Genomic DNA, 7,789 nt, shown 5'->3' with positions numbered 1-7,789 from the left:
TTTATCTATTTAAATTAAAACTTTTTAGGCAGGTGGGTTGGAGAGATGGTTCAGAGATAAAAGAAGAGCCCTGGATTGGGAAGAGCATTGGCTGCTCTTCCAGGGGCTGCAGGTTCAATTCCCAGCACCCACATGGCAGCTCACAACGGTCTGGAACTTCAGTTTCAGGGGATCAGACACCCTCACACAGATACATGCAGACAAAACACCAATGCATATACAATAAAAATAAATAAATAACTGTTCGAAAAATTTAGGCAGGGTCTCACTATGTAGCCTCGACTAGGCTGGACCTCACTGTGTAGGCCAGGCTGGACTGAAATTCAGAGAGATCCAACTGCCTCGGTCTCGAGAGTGGCACCTCTACGGGCCTTTGCTCGCTTGCTTTGTGGGTTTGGGGTTTTTGTTTTGTTTTGTTTGTTTCTTTTTGAAACATGGTTCTCCTAGAGCCCAGGCTAGTCTCAAGTTTGACAAGTGGCTGGAGATACCTCGGACTTCCGGTCCTCTCCTCTGATGTTACAGGCGTGGCCCAGTGCTGGCATTCAGTTCCCTGTATTGAGTAGCATGAGGTGGAGGGCCACAGCCTCACTTGGATAGAGAGCATGGTGGCATGGTGAACCCTGCCCCCAAGGTAGACTAGCCCAAGTGAGGCTGAAGGGGACGGGAGGGGAGGGAATCGGGGCCATCTTGCCAGCCACCCACGGGCCTGCCATGGTGTACTGCTCTGATCTCGGGGCTGCCATCTGCAGAGAGATGTACTCATTTGCAAACCACCCCGGAGACTGCTTGTTCCTGGGAAGCTGCAGAGAGTGGGACACTTTCCAGTGAAATAAATATAAAGAGGTTTTTTTTTCCAGTCTAAGGAGAGCAGAAGCACCGGGCATGTGCCAGGCATAGCAGTGACTCCTCAGCTTTAACTCTCAGCCACCCACCTAAACACGGGGATACGACGTCCACCACTCCATGTAAGGCACTCACCCCAACTTTAAAAAATTTTGAATTGTGTGTGTAAGTGTTCACATGTGTGTGAGGGAGTGTGCATGTTATGGAGGCCAGGTTGAGCATCTTAGTGATTTGCCACTTTTTGGAGACCGGGTTTCTCTGTGTAGCCCTGGCTGTCCTGGAACTCTCTGCAGATTGGCCTAAAACTCACAGATTTGCCTCCCAAGTGCTGGGGTGAAAGGTGATCACCCGGTGCCACTTTTTTAAAAAAAGTTTTTATTTTTAGTGCATATGTATCTGTATCTGTGTGTGTGCATCTGTGTGTGTGTGTGCATCTGTGTGTGCACCTGTGTGCCTGTGTCTATGTGTATTTGTATCTGTGTATGTATCTGTGTGTGCATCTGTGTGTGTGCACCTGTGTGTGCACCTGTGTGCCTGTGTCTATGTGTATTTGTATCTGTGTATGTATCTGTGTGTGCATCTGTGTGTATGTATTTATGTATGTCTGTGTCTGTGTGTGTGCATCTGTGTGTGTGTGTATCTGTGTGCCTGTGTCTATGTGTATTTGTATCTGTGTGTGTGTCCATGTGTGCATCTGTGTATGCATCTGTGTGTGTGCATCTATATGTGTGTGCATCTGTGTGTGTGCATCTGTGTGTATGTATCTATGTGTGTCTGTGTCTGTGTCTGTGTGTGTCCACCATGGTGTCCCTCAGAGGAGTCATTCCTTTTCTTGCACTACGGGAGTCCCAGGAATCAAATGTAAACTATCAATCTTGGCATCCAGAACCTTTGCCTTCTGAGCCATCTTGCTTGAGAACTCTGTCTCAAAGTGTCAGACAGACACTGAACCGAGAGCTCACGTCTCTGTCTAGACTGGCTGATCAGGAAGTTCCGGGAACCCCCATCTCTGCCTCTGCGGTGCTGGGGTCACAAGCACGTCGTGTTTGAGTGACAAGCACTGCTCTGCCTGGGCTGTCTTCCCAGCCCTCCAAAGTGCTTGCAATGGAAAGAGAAGCTTAGATCAATCCTCTAGGAGGATCCAGAAAGAAAGAAATGATGGTGATCAGAGAGGCTGGAGACCATGTCATAGTCACGTTCTGATGCTCTGAAGAGATACCATGACCATGATAACTCCTACAAAGAAAATAACTTAGCTAGGGTCTTGCTTACAGTTTCAGAATCTTGGTCACTATTGTCATGGTGGGAAGTGTGGAGGCAGACATGGCAGGCATAATGCTAGAGCAGTAGCCGAGAGCTTTACATCCTGATCCTCAGGCAGAGAGAGAGAGAGAGAGAGAGAGAGAGAGAGAGAGAGAGAGAGAGAGCCTGAGTTTGGCCTATGCTTTTGAAACTTCAAACCCCATCCCCAGCAAGGCCACATATCCTAATCCTTCTAATCCTTTCAGAGAATTTAACCCCCTGGTGACTAAGTATTCAACTATATAAGCCTATGGGGGTCAAACTTATTCAAGTCACCCTTCTACACTTACCAGAGAGTTGCTAAGTGGCAGAGGTGCAGTGCAATACACATCTCTCAAGCTTGAGTACTTGTGTTACATGTGTCGTGTGTCCTCATTATTGTCTTGGACAGATGAAAGCTATGACTTCTTCAGGAAAATCACGGGAAAGCCGCTGGAAGAAGTAGATAGAAGGGACGGAGAGTGGCTCAGGGGGAAGAGATCTGACTGCTCTTCCAGAGGCCCCAGGTTCAATTTCCAGTATACACATGGTGGCTCACAACCATATATAACTTCAGTCCCTGAGGATCCGACACCCTCTTCTGGTATCTGCAGGTATCAGGCACACTTGTAGTGCACAAACCCAAGTTGGGATCCCAGATGCCTCATAACTCCAACTCCAGGGAATCCAAACCAATTCTTGCCCCCAAGGGCACTCAAACACACTCATACACTTACATTTTAAAAAGAGAAATGTAGAATGAGCAATCCAATCAAAGACTAAACGCGTTTGGGTCAGTGAGAAGGCTCAGTAGTTAAAGGCCCTTGCTGCCAAGCCTGACCACCGAGTTCAATCCCTGAGACTTGCATAGCAGAAAGAGAACAGACTCCTAAAAGTTGTCGTCTAACCTCCACACTTGTGTGAGCACACCCAAATAAAAACAAAAAAAAAAAAAAAAGAAATGTTAACAATGGTGAAGTGCTTTTACCAAACAAATTATTTCCCAAAGGTTACTAATAATAGCATAGTGAATCGGGGTTCTCTAGAGGAGCAGAACTGAATGAATATCCCAACGGGGCTTTATAGATTGGCTTATACAAGAGGGCATAGCAATGGCTGCCTGCACACTGTGACGGCTCTGAGCCTGGGAGCTATGCACTCTTCCAGATGGGATGGCTCAGCAGTTCCCGTCTGGAACTAAAGACCTGGAGGACTCCTGGAGGACTCCTGGAGGACTAAGCGTCTTTAGTTGTGTTGGAAAGTGGGAGAAGCTGGGTTCTGATATCACTGGTCTTGTGGCGGCAGCGGCAGTAGCAGCAGCAGCAGCAGCAGCAGCAGCAGCAGCACAGATGCACTCTCTCCAGCCAGGAGCAAAGCAGGGAAGGCAAACGAAGCACTGTTCTCCTTTGGAGCTCTTTATACTGTGACTCTGCCAGGCTGGAGCTGCCCACCCTAGAGAAGGCAGTTCTACTTCCTAGAAATGCCAAGTGCCTGGTGCCCTACTCCTACCCCCAAGGTAGCTTCTCCTAGTCTCCTGAGATCTCGTGCACATCGGTTCTTTTGCCCCATGAAGAAATATTCTCTCTCTGGTGGATGTGGCCTGGTTGACCAGGGCAAAGTCCATGCTCAGTTGGACATGGTGACAATCATCTATAATCTCAACACATAGGAGGTTGAAACAGAAGGACATCTGAGTGTAAGGCCAGGCTGGGCTACATGATGAGATTTAAAGAAAAAAATGAAAAAGGAAAGAAAGAATTAAGCCCTGGATTTTTACTTGGAGTCTTCCTTATAGGAAGGCTGCCATTTGTGTTCTCACAGTCACATGCTTTCCATTTAACTCTTTAGTATTATATATTGTAGTTTTAATTTATACAAGTCAATATCCTACCAGCTCTTTCGGTTTTAATTAATTTACTTGTTTTACGCCTATGGGTGTTTTGCCTAGATGTATGTGACCATAACTGCTGATTCATCTCTCTAGCTGCTCATCCTACTCCTTGATCATCTACTGTGAGAAAACAACCTCAGCACAGAGTAGAGGGAGTATCTACCCAAAGACGTTGAGTCTGATGTTATCTGAGGCACTGCAGAGACAGGCAATCAGTCCAGGGTTAAAGGCTATTTGACCGTGTTTCTGTGGTGAGGCTCAGCCTTCATCGCGCACCTTTAATCCCTCTGGCTGGAATACAGACACACCCTTAGTACTCACCTTTAATCCCAAACAATGTGACTGAAGTTAGTTTGTAGAAGGACGTGTCCATGTTTGAAAGTGATGTTTAATTGAGTGACAGACAAAGTGATGAATCAGAGAAAGATTTGACAGAATAGACTATGCCCAACTCTCACAAGAAAAGAGGGGAAAGGGAAACTACTTAAAGGAAAGACAAACAGCACAGGAAGGAGAGAGTACAGTACAGGAATACAGTAGAGTTTGTGGAGCAGTACAGTAGAGTTCAGAGAGAGAGTAGAACAGCACAGAGAGGGAAGAGGCAGTTTTACCAGGGCAGGTGTACAGAGACAGGTTGTAAAGAGAACAAGCCAAACACAGGTAAAGACAAAATGAGCAAGAAGCCAGAAGATTAGAAAAAAATTCTAGAGTTAGTTTGAGGTCAAGCAGAGCAATTCAGAGGCTGAGAGAAAATCGGGATTGAATAAGTCAGCTGGGAGAGGAGTTTGAGAAAGAACAGCTGAGTTGAACCAGCCAGCCAGAGTTCAGAAAGTAGATAGGGTGAGCTTACTCAGCTGCAAGTCCCAGAGGCTGAAAAAATTCTAGGCCTAGATTACATTGTACAGAAGCTAGAAGCTTCTAGAACTAGGCCTGGGTTAGCAGATGGGGGCAGTAAGCCTCCCAGACAACAATTACAACATGAGAATAAAAGATACTTTTACAGTCAGTGTGAAAGAAGTCTAATCCAGGGGCTGGGATTTTGGTCAGTGGCAGAGCGCTTTACCAGGGAAGCGCATGTCCCTGGGTTGGGTCCCAGCTCTGAAAACAAAGAACCAAAAAAAAAAAAAAAAAAAAAAAAAGAAGTCTAATCCAGACAGACCTACAGCTGGTCAGATGTACAATGTGGAGGCTGCTGGCACAGAGTGGGCCTCTGGATGTCCTAGCCACAAGGCTCTACATGGCTCCATCCAGTTTAGACAAGCTTAGTCCACTTGGCCTTTCTCAGCATCAGCTGTCACCCTTGGGTCCCTCTCGCCCTTTGCCAATGCCTGCCTAAGTGAGCTGAGGACAAAGTGCCAGGACATGCTCCCTCCTGGGGTCAGCAGTTCATCTGCAGCCTAGCACCCTGCCCTGGCAGCCTTAAAATCATGTAACCATAGACTATGACAGTGGTTATTATAAAGTTTAATATTAATGTGTGTGAAATGTGCCAGAAATAGCTCTGGGAGCTTCTCCTGGGCTAGCTCATTCCTTCCTCGCACACTCTTTATAGAGCAGTTAGGTTTTTTGTTCGGTTGTTTGGTTGGGTGTTGATCTGTTTTGTTGAGACAAGGTTTCCCATATCCCAGGCTGTTCTTGAACTTGATAACTAGCAGAGCATGATCTTGGTCTCTGGATCTTCCTGCTTCTCCTCCTTGAGGCTGGGGTTCCAGGAGTGCACCACTAGGCCTTATTTATTTAGTGCTGGGAATGGAACCCAGGCCTTTGCCCATAAATAGGCAAGCTCTCTACTAACCAAGCTACACACCTGGCCTAGCAGTTACCATGTTGTTTCCTCATCCAGATAACTGCTTGAGGTAACAAGCAGTTGACAAGGAGCCTGACCTTCATCTTATGAACACAGCTGTGAATGAGAATGGGCCCGACAGACTCATATGTTTGAATGCTTGGTCCCCAGTTAGTGAAACTGTTTGGGAAGGATTAGGGGTATGGCTTTGTTGGAGGAGGTGTGTCATTGGGGGTGGGCTTTGAGGTTTCCAAAGAATTGTACCCTTCTCAGGGTCCCTCTGCCTCATGGTTGTGTCTTAAGCTGTGAGCTCTCAGTTACTGCTACACCATGCCTGCCTGCCTGGAGCCATACTCCCCACCATGATAATAATGGTCTAACCCTCTGAAACTGTAAGCAAGCCCCATATTAAATGCTTTCTTTTAAAAGTTGCCTTGGTCATGGTATCTCTTCCTGGCAATAGAACAGGAAGCAAAACCAACATAGCTACAGAGTTTCATGAGCTTCTGTTCTAGAGCATTCTCCTAAATCACCTTAACTGCTATCTCCATACTTCTGGAACCTTCTTTGACTCATCTCTTCAATACTACGTAGTTACCAAGGACCTACTGAACAGATGCTGTGGTAGAAATTCAGGACACAGAAGTGCAAAATTACTAGTGTCAGACCACATGAAGGGACAGATGAGGGCATTCTGCCTATCACAGGGCCTGCAAAGGTAGCAGGGAGGAGCCAGTTTGGCCAAATACTCCGTGGCAGCTCAAGCTATGTGCTACAGGAGCAGCCCGACTGCTGTGTGGTCACAGTGTTCCCTTCAGAAGAACGTTCAAGCAAACAAAAAAGAGCTGCCTAAGGACTTTTCCAAAAATACCTACAATTCCCACAAAACAAAGGGCCTTTCAGACCCAAGGCAGAGATTTGCTTGTATCATACAAAATCCAGTATAAACCATTTCAGTAATGTGAGAACGATCGGACACCCCTCTGGACTTCACTGACTCTGTCAACTGGCCCTGTAAGAATGGCTTCTCCTTATGCACATTTCCAGAAGACACACACACACACACACACACACACACACACACACACACACACACACGTGCATATGTGCACACAAATAATGAAATTTAATCAGCAGCAGCAGCAGCAGCAGCAGCAGCAGCAGCAGCAGCAGCAGCAGCAGCATCTCCAGAGTCTCAGTAAAATAAGATGGATGTATAAATAGCTCACCCAGTCTCAGGTAGTTTGTTATGATAACACAGGTCTAAGATAGACTGACCCTTCAACAGGAATCCTGATGGCCCAGCTTCTCTATCTCTTGCTTGAGACCTGTGGAAGCTGAAATATGAAGTCTCAGAGGTACAAGGCAGGTCTGTGTGCTTGTGAGTCCACCCCTCTTCCTGTAAGGCCACAACTCCCTCTGTACCTTCATCCTGTGGCCCAGCCAGCTTATGTGACCTTGCTCCCTCAGTCCGACTTGCCCCTTAAATGGAAGATTCTCAGCTTAGTAGACAGGGTTGTGAAAGGCTGTAGAGGTCCACTGTGCGTGCATTCTGGAGAATATGTGAAGGTCCCGGCCTTCAACTTGCAGGCCCGGTTTTCTGATTTCACCCCGTGGGTCACCTCAGTCATCTGGCGTACCTGCTGGAATCTGGAGTCTGGAGGGACCTTTACCTGCTGAGCTGTCTTACTGGCCCTGGATTATTCTTTTGCTTTCTGTTGTTGTCTGTTTTGTTTTTGAGGCAGGGAGTTGTGTAACCCAGGCTAACCTCGGTTGTTTAGAGCTGGCTATATAGCCCAGGATAACCCTAATATTGTAATATTTATAATAAGGCATACAGCCATTCTTCCAATGAGAAGCTTGGGCTTCTTTTTGGTATGTATTTGTATGTTTTGCACTAGGGTTTTTAAAGAAAAGAAACAATGTTTTATGATGATTTTTGCTTCAGTGACTTTAGGACAAAATTAAAATCCTGAATTCTGGTCCCA

The sequence above is a fragment of the Rattus rattus genome, chromosome 9, assembly GCF_011064425.1.
Source record: "Rattus rattus isolate New Zealand chromosome 9, Rrattus_CSIRO_v1, whole genome shotgun sequence".
Taxonomy (NCBI): Eukaryota; Metazoa; Chordata; class Mammalia; order Rodentia; family Muridae; genus Rattus; species Rattus rattus.
Note: the sequence above shows the minus strand (reverse complement) of the source record.